This window comes from Phaenicophaeus curvirostris, chromosome 1, assembly GCF_032191515.1.
Source record: "Phaenicophaeus curvirostris isolate KB17595 chromosome 1, BPBGC_Pcur_1.0, whole genome shotgun sequence".
In the NCBI taxonomy this organism is placed as follows: domain Eukaryota; kingdom Metazoa; phylum Chordata; class Aves; order Cuculiformes; family Cuculidae; genus Phaenicophaeus; species Phaenicophaeus curvirostris.
Window position 1 is genome coordinate 59,197,257 of NC_091392.1, and position 14,002 is coordinate 59,211,258.

Here is a 14,002-nt window from a genome sequence, read left to right on the forward strand (position 1 = left end):
TTGCTGAAATCTGTCCCAAAGAGGAATTAAATTTTCTCCTTCATGTTCCCCCCTGTTGCTGTAATTCCTGTGGCTGCCGGGGTTCATCCTGCTTCTCACCAGCCAGACCTTCCATGGGGCTGGGAACTTGCTGCAACACAAATGTTTCTCCTGGGAAAAAAATGCCATAACGTGCTTCCCATTGCTTCTAGGAATGCATATAGAATTCGATGACGACAGCTGTCATTTTGTTATACCTCTATACAACATCTTATGGTCTTCTGTGCAAATACAATTAGAAACTTGAAAACAGGGTTTCTGGGGGGTTTTGGTGAACTCTTGCACTTTCCTTCAGTGGTGATGCTATGGAAATGCGATTAGTGGGATCAGGGAGACTCAAAGCTAGCTACATTTGTGTCAAAAAGCTGAGATTTTTGATAGGAACACATGGTTTTGAGCACATCTTTTTGCTTTTCCTCCTAGTGATATTGGTGGGGATTTATTTGCTAATTTTAATCGGAATAGGATCCAAGTGTATAAACTCTGATCAACCCTCCACTAACTGAAAACTGGAAAACATCTACTCAATGACTTCTAAAATGTCTGAATGTGAGTAAAAGTGTTTGGAGTTCAGGAAGCGTTTGCTGTTCAGGGAATGTATTTGCCACAGTGGACTAATAAACTTCCCTGGATTTTGTTTCTTTAAAAAATTAATTAAATAAGAGATCAGTCCCATTTGTAAACAAAGCTGTCTGGATTTAATGTTAATGGAAAGCATCAAGGGCTTTTACAGTTTTTCCCTGTGACTGAGGGGTGATACAGTTGCTTTTCAGAAAACTTAGTGCATATGATTTTTTTTATTAGAAAATAAACAGAAAACACATGCCAAGCAGCAGCTTCAAAAGGTCTTTGCTGCAATATCAGTGCTAGAGTTGTGCAAGAGTCTCCTAATTAAATGGAAAAGCAGGCAAGTTATTTTCAGCCACTTTGGTAGAAAGCTGAAGCTCTGGCCAGCTTCATGAAAGTTTTATGAACCTTCTGGAGAGTCTTGACTACATTTAATGAACCTATGCTGATTTTTGGCTATTTCTTTGAAACCAGGTGAAACTCAGTAGCTTTAGGATTCAAAACAAACAGAAGAGAAAGGACCACTCCTAGGATGGGAAATGTTGTATATACACCTGCAAAAAACAAAGGAGCTGCTTTTGTTTTGCATTAGCAGGAATGCTGCGCGGCAACTGGTCATCTCCCAGACTTTTGGGTAATGATATCCAACTTGCACTCCCCCTAACCTGTGGCTGATGTCAGCAGGCGGCGTACTGCTCTTCACATGATCTGCCCAAACTAGAGGTCTATGAGATGCACGTGCCCTCTGCAACACAGTAGGAGGGACCAGTTTTGCATATGGATCCAGGCTCTGTTACTTCTTTCAGCTATCCCTAATTGTTTTGCCATGGCAGTGCAGAGTCAAGCATAGGCTAACATCCTACTTTTTGGGCAGGACCTGTAACCAAGCTAACATAATTTAAGGCTCTGTGTCTGCAGTGCTTCATATCCCATGCTCTGTGCCTCCTTTGCCTTTTATATAGCGTGGCTTGTACATGATATCATTTTACTAGAAAAACGCTTCTTAGATGCTGCTGTAACTAGAGATATCCTGACCTTACAATCACATGCTGGTTATTTCTCATGCCAAAACAAAAAAAGTAAGAGAATAGAAACTAAAAGGATAGAGTGATCCCTGGGTACGTATTTGCATTTCTCTCTCCTGAACCTATAAATAATCTGGTTTGTGGCAATGTTTCTATTCAGAGTTTCTGCTTAGTTTCTGCTTGGAAACTGTCTTTGAAGAGGCTTTGGGGTTTTATTTATTCTTTCAAGGGAGAGAGAAGGGATGTTAGAGGAGGTTGATTGAGGTTCTCGTGAGGCCAGGGAAGCTGCAGTGCTTGGAGGACCAGCTAGAAGACTGGCTCGCTCTTCACCTGTGCTTAAGGAGGCAGTGAGGGTCCCAGGCAGGATGGACAGCTAGCAGAGAAGAAAAGGAAAGCAGGAAAAATTCTCTGAACTCACACGGCCAGGTTTTCCTTGGGCTGGCCTTCAGCCCTCTGTCCCCATTACCTTTCCTAGCCAGGGCTGTCTCTGCAGTCTTGTGTAAAAAAGAGCCAACACCCTTTTAACTAAAGCTGTGTGTTTGAGCAGGTTTCCAGTAAACTAGTGCAAGTGCCTGAACTCTTATTTCAGCATGAAAGTGGATTGATTTTTTTTGTTTCAAATAATTGACTTTGAGTTAATTTAGCTTCAACACATCCATTAAGAGTAAACTGAAATTAATACACCATTTTCACACCTCTGCAAAAAAGTGTGCTGTGTTAAACTTGTAGAAAATGTCATGCCTGGACAAAGCTTGACAAACTGTGGTTCCTTTCCAGAAAGAAGAAGAGGAACAGATTTCCTTTGAACCAGAACTTCTGGACCTGGTGATCCCCCAGCCGCCTCTGCAGTGTCTCACTGTACCCAGGCTCCTTCCTGTTATATCAGTGTGTGGCAAGATTTTGGCCTATGATCTCTTAAAGAACAAATACATGCTCCTCTGCAGAAAAAAACAAAGGGTGAGAGCATGGAAATTTCCGACATTTGAAATTTCATTTCAGTGTTCACATTTTAGAAATGTATTTTTCTTAAGGAGCTGAGACTGTTAAGACTGAATGAAAACCACTGGAACATTAGCTTGTCCAGGGGGGTGGCTTCTTGTGTGCCCCACCAGATGAGAAGACCTGATGATAGCCCAAAAGCTCTTCTGCCAATCCCTTGCCAAAGGGACACGGCTTTTGTAACAGCTGTCTCTTGGCCATAAGGGAGCATTTTCTCCGAGAAGCAGAGCGTGTTTCAAACAACATGAAACCTAAACAATGCTGTATGACTTCCCAAGTTTTGTGATATGCATAGATGATTTTGCCAGCATTGTTCATGTGAGATGGTCAGATGAGCGGAGGGACTTTGCATGCAGTGCATCCCTTCTGAATTGTTCCACGGTGGCCGGTTCCACCAGACCACCCTGATGGATGGATGAACAGCAGTCGTTCATTAACATGGAGCAGAGATCCGGAGCTGGCCATAGGAAGTCAAAGCCCTAAATCACACTGCAGTAGCCTTGTTCTCCCCTTACAAAGCTGCTCTCTGTTAAGCTGCAGTATCGACCCGCACTGGTGTACAAATGCCTTTCGCTGGAGTTTGCACACTGCATTATATGAGGCTGCAGTTAAAAAGCAAACGAACAAAACCCGCTTGTGGTAATTTACTCCTTAATGGTATTGGAAGTGAGCTTAATCAGGAAAAAATTTATTAGGTTGCTTATGCCTGTAGCACTGGAAGGAGCGGGACGCTTGGGCACTCAGGTGGTGGCTTCACTGATGACTCTAGAGGAAATGGATTATTTGAGAAATTTCAGCCTCATGTGGCTCTCACAGAACACAGCCTGCTAAAACACAGATCCTTATTTGTTTAATAAGGTGTTAAAGCAGAACTTGAAATGTTCATCCACGTTCTCCTGTTCTGGATCATTTCATTGACCATCTGGTGCCTTTTTTTTCCCCTAAAGACACTTTTGCACCTTGCACATGACTTTCTGCTTACCCTTTGGGCCCCAGTTTGGCAGAATGCCTGGGAATGTGCTTGGTGTCCTGTCCCTAACTCAGCAAAACACTGAAGACGGCGTGTAACGATAAGCTGTCATGTTTCTGTTCCCACCTCACCAGGAGAGCCTCATCCTACCAGCTGCTAGAGCAGCCTTTGGTTAGAAAGTGGGAGAAGGATGTGAGAGTTTATATAAACAGCACTTTTATTCCCAGGGAGGTTTTTAACACTTGTTTCTTGCTTGCTAAGATTTGCATACTTAAGTAGTGATAGCAGCCAGGCATCAAAGTGGTAGGAGAGAGAACTGTTCAAAGAAAAAAATAATTCCTTTTATAGGTCCGAGCAGAGTTGCATTCTGATACTGAGAGCTGAAAGATCTCCCAGGTGAACATTTGTTTCCCCTGTGTGTTAGTGCTACAGTTACAAACATAGCTGCAATTTCCAGCATGAAAATTCAGTTTATCTGCGTGGCTGGAGGAAAAGTGAAAAATCTACCCTTGCTGAACTGACCGTAGTGAAAGGACATGTATAAAGCTGAAGAAGAGCTAGCAGCTGTGGAGAGCATCTGCTGGAAAGTGAAACCCAAGAAATTTGTGACTAACTCATGTCACTGTGTGTGGATGTGACAGAGAGGAGAGGAATGACAGTTCCAATACTGGCTGCATTCAGTTTAGGAGTAGATATAGAGGAGGACATAGTTACAGTCTGATTTAGGAATGAGTTTAAGTCTGTTGAAGAAAACCAGTGTAAATGGCAGTGAGTGCATGTTTTTCATGCTGGGCAGCAGCCCTACTGCCACCACCACTGTGTTGGGGACCCGTTCGGCCAGCAAAGCTATGCCAACTCCAGGTGTCACAGGCTAAGGCAGCAGAGCTCATTTTCACCAGCACCACTACATCTCCCATCCAACTTTTGCTGGGAGAGATATTTTGGTGAGGATGTAGCTGGGTTGGTTCCCATGCTCTGAGCAGGCCTTGCTGTGCTGGCACAATGCTGCTGTATAAATTAATAAGCTAAAACAGCTAAACTGTTTTAGGTTAATTTGTTTAAATGACCTTTTACAGTGATGTGAGCATGCATTGCTCTTAAACTGAATCATTTAAATGTACTTTGCACGTCTTTTGCTTTCTCATGTTGATGAAGTTCTTATTTGATTTATTTAGCCAGTGTATTTTTGTTAACACTATATTGTTCTCTACTGTGGGAATCCTTTTTGATTCAGGTGCTACTACAGCTTTTCTAGGAAGCAAGATGGGATTTTTCTGGTCATCAGAGTGCATTTGCATTTGTTCACGGGTATTCTTCTTCCCTTATCTCTGTTTGTATTACATTACTATGCGGGGCAGTCTTGTACTTCTCCCATCTTGTTATGGTGCCCAGAAGATGACACCTTTGTGAGCTTGTGGTCTGTGTGTGGGACAATAAAGACCCAAAGAGAGTGGCTAGAGATTGATGTGAAGATCTCAATGTTCATTCTCCTGAATAAAATTATTCCTGCTATAGATTTTCCTAACAGCTGAAGTAAGAAATCCATGTGAATGTGTTTTCACTCCACATGTATTTACTATCAAAGTCCTACAGGTTTTGTTTGACTGTTTGGATGTGTCCAGTTTCTTATCTGATGATTTCTAGTTACCTTTCTAATTCAGGGACAAAGTCCAAAGAAAGATTGGTATCTACTTATGGAAGGTGGAGTTGGCAGAGAAATGGGTTAGCCTTGTCCCCTTTTTGATTGGAAAGTTGTCCTTGTAAAATAACCCCAGGTGAAGTCTGAAAGAGAAAGAATTACTGCATCTCCTGCAACTTCTGTTGTCACAGTCCCCAGAAGAAATGTATCATTTTAAATGAGAAGGCCAAGACTGCTCCCACTGTGGAATTGTGGTTCCACAGGTGATGGGGCTGGGGGGCATGTTCAGAGGGACAATCAACTGCAAGCAAATGTCTCTTGAGGCTGCATTCATAACCCATCCTCAGGATGTCCAAAGTTCGATGTCCTTCACCATCCCCAGGTACTCCACCACTTCAAGTTGTCATGCTTCACCTGAATCCGTCATGTAAAGGCTATTGCTTGTTTCCCTAACCCACCAACTCCCTGTGGCATTTGCTTTATGTGTGCTCTACCTGCTTTAATGTAGAATATTTTTATTTCTGAAAGAACATAGAAGACAAGACAGTCAGCTCACTCCTTGGAAGGTGACTTATAAGCCTTTCTGGCTGAACAGGGAATTAACTGAAAGACAGAAAACTCTGCTCTTACCATCCCAGCATAGTTTTAAAGCACCTAAGGGTGTCCTAGCTGCTGGTATTTAATGAGTGGAAATGCTTGCATACTGTGAGAGGAATATAAGAAGATATGTAACAAGGAGCTTGTGTTTTCTTAATATGCACTTGTGATCTGCCATCTGGCAGGAGCAGAAACTGCAGTAATTCTACAACCTTATTCAGGTTAGGTTGCATAGCAGAGTCAACAGTGAAATACCTGAGCAGAGCAAGACAGCAGATGATCTTATGGTGATTATTAATGAAATATTTATAATTGTTCTAAGGTAATTAGCAGGATGAGTTAGTCACAATATTCCCAGGTGATGGAAAGACTATTGAACTTCTGTTAATGAGGGGGTGAAATTAATTGAGGTGAGGTTAATTGTGGTTGCTTTAAGAGGAAATCAGAAAGAAAATCCTCTCCAGGATCTCTCTGGAATCATTTGTGCTATTCTCTTGACACCCCACTAGAGAAGATTTTACCTCAGCTCTCAACTGCTCCTTCTATGCCAGCTTGAAATGCCTGAAATGATGGTGATGACATCATTCTTGTGAGCTATGATGTAAGGTGCAAGTGAGGGTCAGTCTCAGAAGATGAACACAGCTCTCAAACAGGCAAATCTCCTTGTGAACCTGTTTAACACCTTTTCAAATACCTAAGCAACCCACCTCAATCAGCCATGCAACAGCCAATTTTTCTGTGTTTCACCAAAGCGGAGGAAAAGCAGTGCTTTTGAAGAGCTTTCAACAGCCATTGCTTTGATTTTGGAAAATTCAATTAAAAAAAAAAAAGAGTTCTAGTGAGCTGAATAAAGCTGAATTGGCAAATCACAGATAACCAGAAGGAACAGTGTCCTGTTTGTAAGGAAAGAGTGCGGTTACTGTGGTCAGACAGCTGGGCCACAGGCCAGGTCATTCCTCCCGAACATATTTTATCTAACCTCATGTCACCGGCATGGTGTGGAGAATGTAAGATTTTCTCTTCTGCAAGGTAAAGGCCATTCACAGAGAGTGTAGACTGGCATCTCTCCCTTGACAGCTGTTTTGCTTCACACCAGCTGAACCTTGCCTTCTTAATTAGGGTATCAGAGGGAATTTTCAGACCTGGAGGGATCAGGATTGGTGCGGATCCACCTTGGTGGCTTTTCTTGGGCAGCCAAGAAGGTGAAGGCAGGCTGTGAAGAGGCCTGAATGTACCCATTCTTCTCAGCCAGGTGCTAACGCTTAAGGTATTTATCTGCTTGGCAAGCAGAGTGTGTGACTGTAGCACATAAATCATGCGTGCAGCTAACATGGTCTAGAAACCACGAGGCTGAAGGGTTCTTGTTCCTGCTGCTTACACTCATACACACCAGATGCTCTGCCCTGACTGCTGGTATTGCATAGGGTGGCTGGAAGAAGCCATCGGCTACAGGAGCATCTTTGCTCAGTTGGCTGGAGCTAAGGGGACGTCTAGTGGTGGCACTTTAGATCCCAATTTCCATGTAACTAAAGGCATCTGTTTTTTCTACTATTGCTTCAGCTTCCTCGAAAGTGATGGGCAGAGGCAGCAGTGAGATTAAAGCTATCTTGTGTCATGTTTCCCTTGGGAAAGAAATTCTCAAATTTAATTACTGGTTACAGGCAAAGTTCAGCTCTTACTCTGCATGCAGCAATCCTTGTGATGGTAGCAGGGCTTCCAAATGCAAATGGGCATAACTGGCACAAGATTAATGCTGTCTTTCTGATTTGGCCCAACGAGTCTTACATGACCTCTGCCTCTTTATGTAGAGACCCCAGACCATAATCAAAAGTCATTTCAACTTTGTCATTTGAATTTTGTATGTGAATACGCAGAATATGTAAGACGTTCGTGACTTAGGCAGTGCAGTGAGACTCTGCTGTATAACACAAACATGTAGAAGTTGGTTGCCGATTTCTCAATACTGTGCATTGATTTTGCTGGTCATATACACTGTGTCCTCATTACCCATGCACTTACGCACTGCTGTGACTAAAGTGTGTGTAACTACAGTTAGCAATGCAAGACAACACAGTGAATATGTGTTGCAGGGAGATTATAAGAGGATGGCTAATATAATCCTGTTTTCTTTTTCGGATTTACAAAGAGTTTCCTTTGTAAATATCATACAGTTGGTGGTAGGCTTGCTCTGAAGGAACGTGCTTACAGAAACACAGTTTTGGCAAAATGAACCTCGAGGCTGTGCCTTGGGACTGGCAACTGCTAGAGAAACTATGGTACAGCTGCCAAAGGAGTGATCTTCACTGCTGAAGATCATCACAACAGGCAGACTTGGCAATGTATCGCTAAATTGTCTCCTCTTTCTCCCCAGTCTAAGAAATTCATTGTTTCCTCAATGTAAAGGAACTAATTGCTTATTTTTCATGCAATTAAGCCAAATGCAATGTATACATGCTCCCCTGATGTGCTCTGGAGTTGCTGCTGCTGCAATCACAGCAGGGAAGGATCTTGCTGGTGCTCTTGCCATGTTTTTCTTGTGGCACGTTATATAGACAAAGCTCTCTCTTGTTCTTGCCTTTATTTTTTCAATGCACAGGGGAACGTCTGCTCTAACTCTTTCGCCAGTTTTCTTTCCTGAACCTCAGAATTAATTTATTTGAATATCTATTTGATAGTTCTCAAAAATTCTCTCTCTTTTGTTTTTTTTTTGTAAATTATCATAAAGTCTTTTTTCCCTCCTCAAAACCAGTGACCAGCAGAAAGACCTTAACTAAGAATCCCTCACCCTTAACCATCTAATCTATTTAGTCCAGACTTTGCCTTTCTGGCTTGTGTGTGCTCAAGTCCAGTCATTACCTTGATTACAGAACAGCCTTCAGTGATGAAGTGTCTCTGGTGTTGAGTAGGAAGCACAGGCAGACCTCAGACATGTACTCTTTCTTCAATCAAGTTGTCATGCTCCTATACTTGGAGACAGATAAAGTTCCCCATGTGATGTAGTGAAGTGGTTTCCTTTTCTGTGGATTCACAATGAAGTGTGTTTTTTAAAAAAACCAAATAAATAAATCCTTCCTTCCCACTTCCTCCATTTCCAATTACTTGTCTTTTGATTTTTGAAAATTTAACTTGTTCTTACCTAATTCATCCTCACTTACGTTTTTTCCAAGACATATACTAAAATCCATGAAAAGCAGATTTGTAGGTGGGGTAGTATTGTTTTTACCCAGTGAGCCCTTGCTGCACTAGTGTAAGTTATTTTAACATCATGAATTTCTGAAAAGTAATGATAGTTGTAAAGTCATGGAATTTTACTGTACATTTTCCTGTGCTGAAACATTTCCAAGGCTTGTGAGATACTGAAGAGCTCTGCAATGGGAAAAGAGAAAATGCCTTTTTATTTTGTATCAGGAAGCTCTGCAAGGCTGCCTTTATGTTGCGATGTCCTCTCCTCTGGCCTTGCCTCACTCACCTACACCAACTATCGCTAATGTAGGCTGCACTGCAAACAGCAAATCCCTGGAGGACAAGAGGGTCCTTCTCATTTGGAATCACAGAATCATAGAATCACCAGGTTGGAAAAGACCTCTGAGGTCATCGAGTTCAACCATGCCTTTTCCTAGATACTCTTAGAGTGAATTTTGAAGCATCTTGTTGCGTTTGCAAAGGATTTTGTCATGTGCTACTTTCTGGCACACTGCAAAACACTTTGAATTTCCCAACCCCTTGGCAGCAAGTCACCCTATTTACCACGTTTCTCCCTGAGCGGATTTGCGGTTGCGGGGTCTAAACAAGGGTGTGTGCATGATGGAAACCTTTTTCCTTTCTCGTGACGTGTCTCCGTGGTGTGTGTAACCAGTGTGGGCTGCTCATGTGCAGGCAGCGTCTATCATGGTGATTGTGTTTGCAAATGATGCTCAGCCTGTGGGCTTGCACATTTAGCTGCCATCTGCCACCTCATCCCTGGCTGGTGCTGCCCATGGCTTCTCCCGTGGAGCAACAGTGCCAACTGCTGGCTGCTGAGCCTGGTCTGCCAGGGATGCTGCCTTTGGAGGGGGGCTTGCTCCTGTCAGTTATTTCTGAGAGCATTAGTACCTAAAACGCAGCATTGCTTTGCTGATGGTTTGAATGCTTAGCAGTAATATCTATCTCTGTTTGATAGTCCTTGTTTCCATATCAAAATAATATGCCATTGTGCGCAGGTAAGTCAGTGCCAATTACCTTTCTTTGCAAAATTTCTCACATTGATTTCAAAACTAATTTTTAATGCTGTTTTAAAGCTCCATGTCTCTTCTGATGTCTCCTAGTTGCCCCAGACCGGCTGGGAGGGAAGAGAAGATTTCTTTTCTGAGCAGTGGAAGGGCTGTGAAAGGTATCGTGTGCTCCCTGGGATTTTTTTTTTATCATTCAGTTGTGACAGCAATTTGTCAACTACAAACCTGAGGTGCTTATGTATGTTATGGCCATGATGAGTTCTAGATAAAATGAGATGGTGGTTTAGCACCACACAGTGCTTTTGGTAAGAAATAAAAAGGAAAAAAAAGGTTGAGGGTAAGAAAAAGAAGATAATGTACAGGCGTACATATAAATTCTATTTTTATTAGAATTTCAGTGAAAGTTTTTAATAGAAAAAAATGATTATTTTTTTTTTCCAGGAGAGGTATCAAATGGAAAAGGCAGGTCTGTTTGTTTAAAACTTTCCCATGAGAAGGTGTTGTCATTTTTTGTTTGCTCTAAGGCTTTGTATTTGCCCTGCCTCCTTCCCTTTTGGCTCACAGTCTTATCTTAGGGGATTGTAGTCTTTCCGGGAGGTGGCAAGAGAGGGGACATCAATGGGGATTAGGAAACTGAGGAAGGGCCCACCCCCCAAAAAAAAAAAACAAAAAGATTGAGAGCCTTGCAGAGAAAAGGGAAAAGGGAAAGGAAGGTGAATGAGTAAAGAAGCAAGAAAGGGCAGTTTGCAGAGGGAAAAAAAAAAGGGGGGGGAGGGATGGGAGGAGGAGACAGGCAGCCAAACAAACTGAAAGTGAGTTTGATGAGTCAGGGTTTCTGTGGGTTTCTTGCACCTCCCAAAGGGCTGTTTTCTACTTCCTCCCAGCCACAACTGTTTCTCGTAATTTTTTTTGGAACAGAACACGAGAGGGAAACAAATAAATCAGCTCTTCTTAAACATGCATGACAAACCCAGGCTGAGGCACAGGTGGACTGCAGCCATGCGAGGTCTCCAAGTCGAGGTCTGAGAACTTTGGCCACCCAGCAGATACAGCACCACTTCCAGTATTCTGTTACTTTTTTTTTTCCCTAATAGGAAAACCAAACTCAGCAGAAGAAAAGATATTTTGATGCCACCTTGAAAATATGAACAATGAAACTCCTTTGAAAATGAAACCTCATGGTTTGGAAGAGTTTTTTCAGGTGAAACATAGCTCCTATCACAAAAGTAGCTCCCACTGTAGTCCCATCTGGAACCCTGAGATGACTCTGGGCACCACTATGGACAGAAGGGCCACCATGCTCTGCTCAGAAGAGGAGAAATTGTGTCCAAATGCAGCACTGCTTACATTATGGATCCTGCAGCAGCCAGGCGCTCTGCTAAATGTCAAGAGTGGGAAATATGAGCAATTAGGGCACCATCTCTGTTAATTTTTCAAGTTTCTCATTTCCTGATTCCTGGGGCTGCTGGGAATGGTTTCAAGGTGAAATTCAGGTATCGTCTAAAAGCTCAGAAAGCAGAAGGCAAATAAACATTATAGGAATTTTTAATTAAATAAATTGCATTGTTTCTAAATAAATCTCAGGGCGGGTTAGGTCCTGGCATGTGTTCTGGGGACTCGTATTTGCAACATGCTCAAGCTGAGGCTCAGTATTCCAAGCCTCTGCTGTTACTGTAGTTTTTTATTACTTACCTGTATGTTAGCCACCTCTCTCCCAGATACTTTCAGAGTCCTGTTTTCTGACAATCTGGAAGAGAAAGAAGAGTGAGGGCAACAGAGACTATTCTGATTTCTGTTTCAGTTCCTGCATGGAAGTATAGTGCATCTCCCATATGAGGACAGGCTGAGAGTTGGGGTTCAGCCTGGAGAAGAAAAAGCTGTGAGGAGAACTTATAGCGAACTTCCAGTACTTGAAGAGGGCCTATAAGGAAGCTGGGGGGGACTTTTTATAAAGGCATGTCATGATACGACTAGGGGGAATTGCTATAAATTGGAAAGGAACAGATTTAGACTAGATATAAGGAGGAATTTCTTCATAATTAGGGTGGTGGGGCACTGGCACAGGTTGCCCAGGAAAGCTGGGCAATGCCCCATCCCCAGATGTGTTCTAGGCCAGGTTGGATGGGGCCTTGGGCAGCCTGATCTAATGGGAGGTTTCCCTGCCCATGGCAGGGGGGTTGGAATCAGGTGATCTTTAAGGTTCCTTCCAACTCAAACCATTCTATGATTCTATGAATATTTACGTGGGGTAAAAGTTATATCCCCAGTAGGAGTGATCCATATGTGGCTGCAGATCTCCATAACTAAGAAGAAAACTGCTGCTATGCTGAGTTCACGAAGTTTAAGGAGTTTGGGGTTCTTGTTTCTTTGCAAATGCTTTTGAATATTGCAGAAAATTAGTTTAATTATTGCGATAGCTGTAGGTGGAGAAAGAAGCACTTGCAGTAGATCAAAATGGTAACTACATTATAGCAGACATGTGCTGCGAACACCTGCAAGTGTGAATCAGTCATCTTTACTCAAACCCCAGTTTTAAGCAGCTTTTGTGGGAGCACGAGAACGGGGACGTTAGTTTTGCTAGTTAAGTTGATTTTCTATCAAGAAGAGTGCCAGACCTGACGCAAGAAAGCATCCAGGGCAGAGTGAAGTATAGCCATCCACTTTTCAGTGCCAGCAAGCTGTTAGGTTGACTAAGCCACAGTGTAAATCATCACCTCAGTAATTCAGCCTTCCAAGCACCAGCTGATCTTCCTGGCCTTCCTCTCTCTCCCATCTCCTCCCACAGAGGACCCATTCTGGTTTTCCACTTGCTGACAATAACAACACATTGATTTATGAAGATAGATTTATCCTAATTACATTATAAATGTAACAAGAATAAAGTTCTATAATAAGAAATGTTATGGTAATACTTGTGTTTACAGTTAGGATATTACATGGCATTCAGCTAGATTCCTTCTGTACATGTCCATTGCTTAAATCTCCTAATTGCTATGTTTTGCTTTAAATTGCCAAGTACAAAGAAGTTTTTCTTAGTGTTACAACCTAATTTCACAAAGGGTTTGAGGTTTTTATAAGAGTTTTGTCATTTACATTGCTCGTTACAAGTCTTTTAGGACTGTCGTTTTAGCATTTTATTTGTAGCAATTATGGCTGAACCTATAAAGTAACAGTTTAAAACTGTTCATTATAAATAAAGAGAAAATCACAGATTTGGTCAACAGCAGGAACTTTTTTGAGTCACTAAAGACGTGTCTGGAAACCTAAGGACTGGGAACCCAGAAGTGGCTGGAGAGCCACCAAACAAAGCACAGAAATTATGGGAGATGTACAAGAATGGGACGTTCCTTTTAGGAGAGCTGCTCTTGTAATAAACTTGCTAAGTTTATGAAAAAAATAAAATAAGGCACATGCTGTGAAAGAAAGAGAGATTAGAACTAGTTCTTTCACGTAAGCTTGCCATCAGGACTCAGTACTGCTGCCCCTCTTCCTGCTGAAGTCTTGCAGAAATCCCATGGGCTCGTTGATATGCTCTGACCAGCTAGGGCTTAAAAGACCACTCCCTGGGATTTGTGTTTTACCACCTGTTTAATTTTCCGTCACAATGAGACAATTACCTGACAGGTCTGATTTGGAATCTGATGCCTTTGCGTCTCCCATTCTTGCCACCAGCCACCTTTCCTTTCTTCCCCAAATCTTCAGAACTTCATCTTTCCCTACACAGCAGAAGCCTGACCCCAACTCATTCACCAGGAGCACACACACCTGTGAGATAAGCCATGCAACGAGATATTGTATGTGAAGGAAACTGAAATCCTGTAAAATTTATTTCTTCAGTATGTATCAGTCTCTCTGTAATAGCAGTGCCTTGGAGTCTTTATTGCTGATATAAGTAATTGAGCTGGATGTGGTTTTCTTTCTCTTTTTTTTTTTTCTTTTCTCTTTTTTCCCTTCT

General features: G+C 42.3%; 1 long non-coding RNA gene across 1 annotated transcript in view; it reads left to right on the plus strand.

The window, feature by feature from the left end:
• The window catches only part of LOC138721788 (uncharacterized), an 82,768-nt gene extending 75,660 nt beyond the window's left edge, over positions 1-7,108 (plus strand). Inside the window, exon 2 of the long non-coding RNA XR_011337617.1 lies at positions 6,966-7,108. This is a non-coding gene — a long non-coding RNA (uncharacterized lncRNA). The remainder of the gene's footprint in view (positions 1-6,965) is intronic.
• The last annotated feature ends 6,894 nt before the right edge of the window (positions 7,109-14,002 follow it).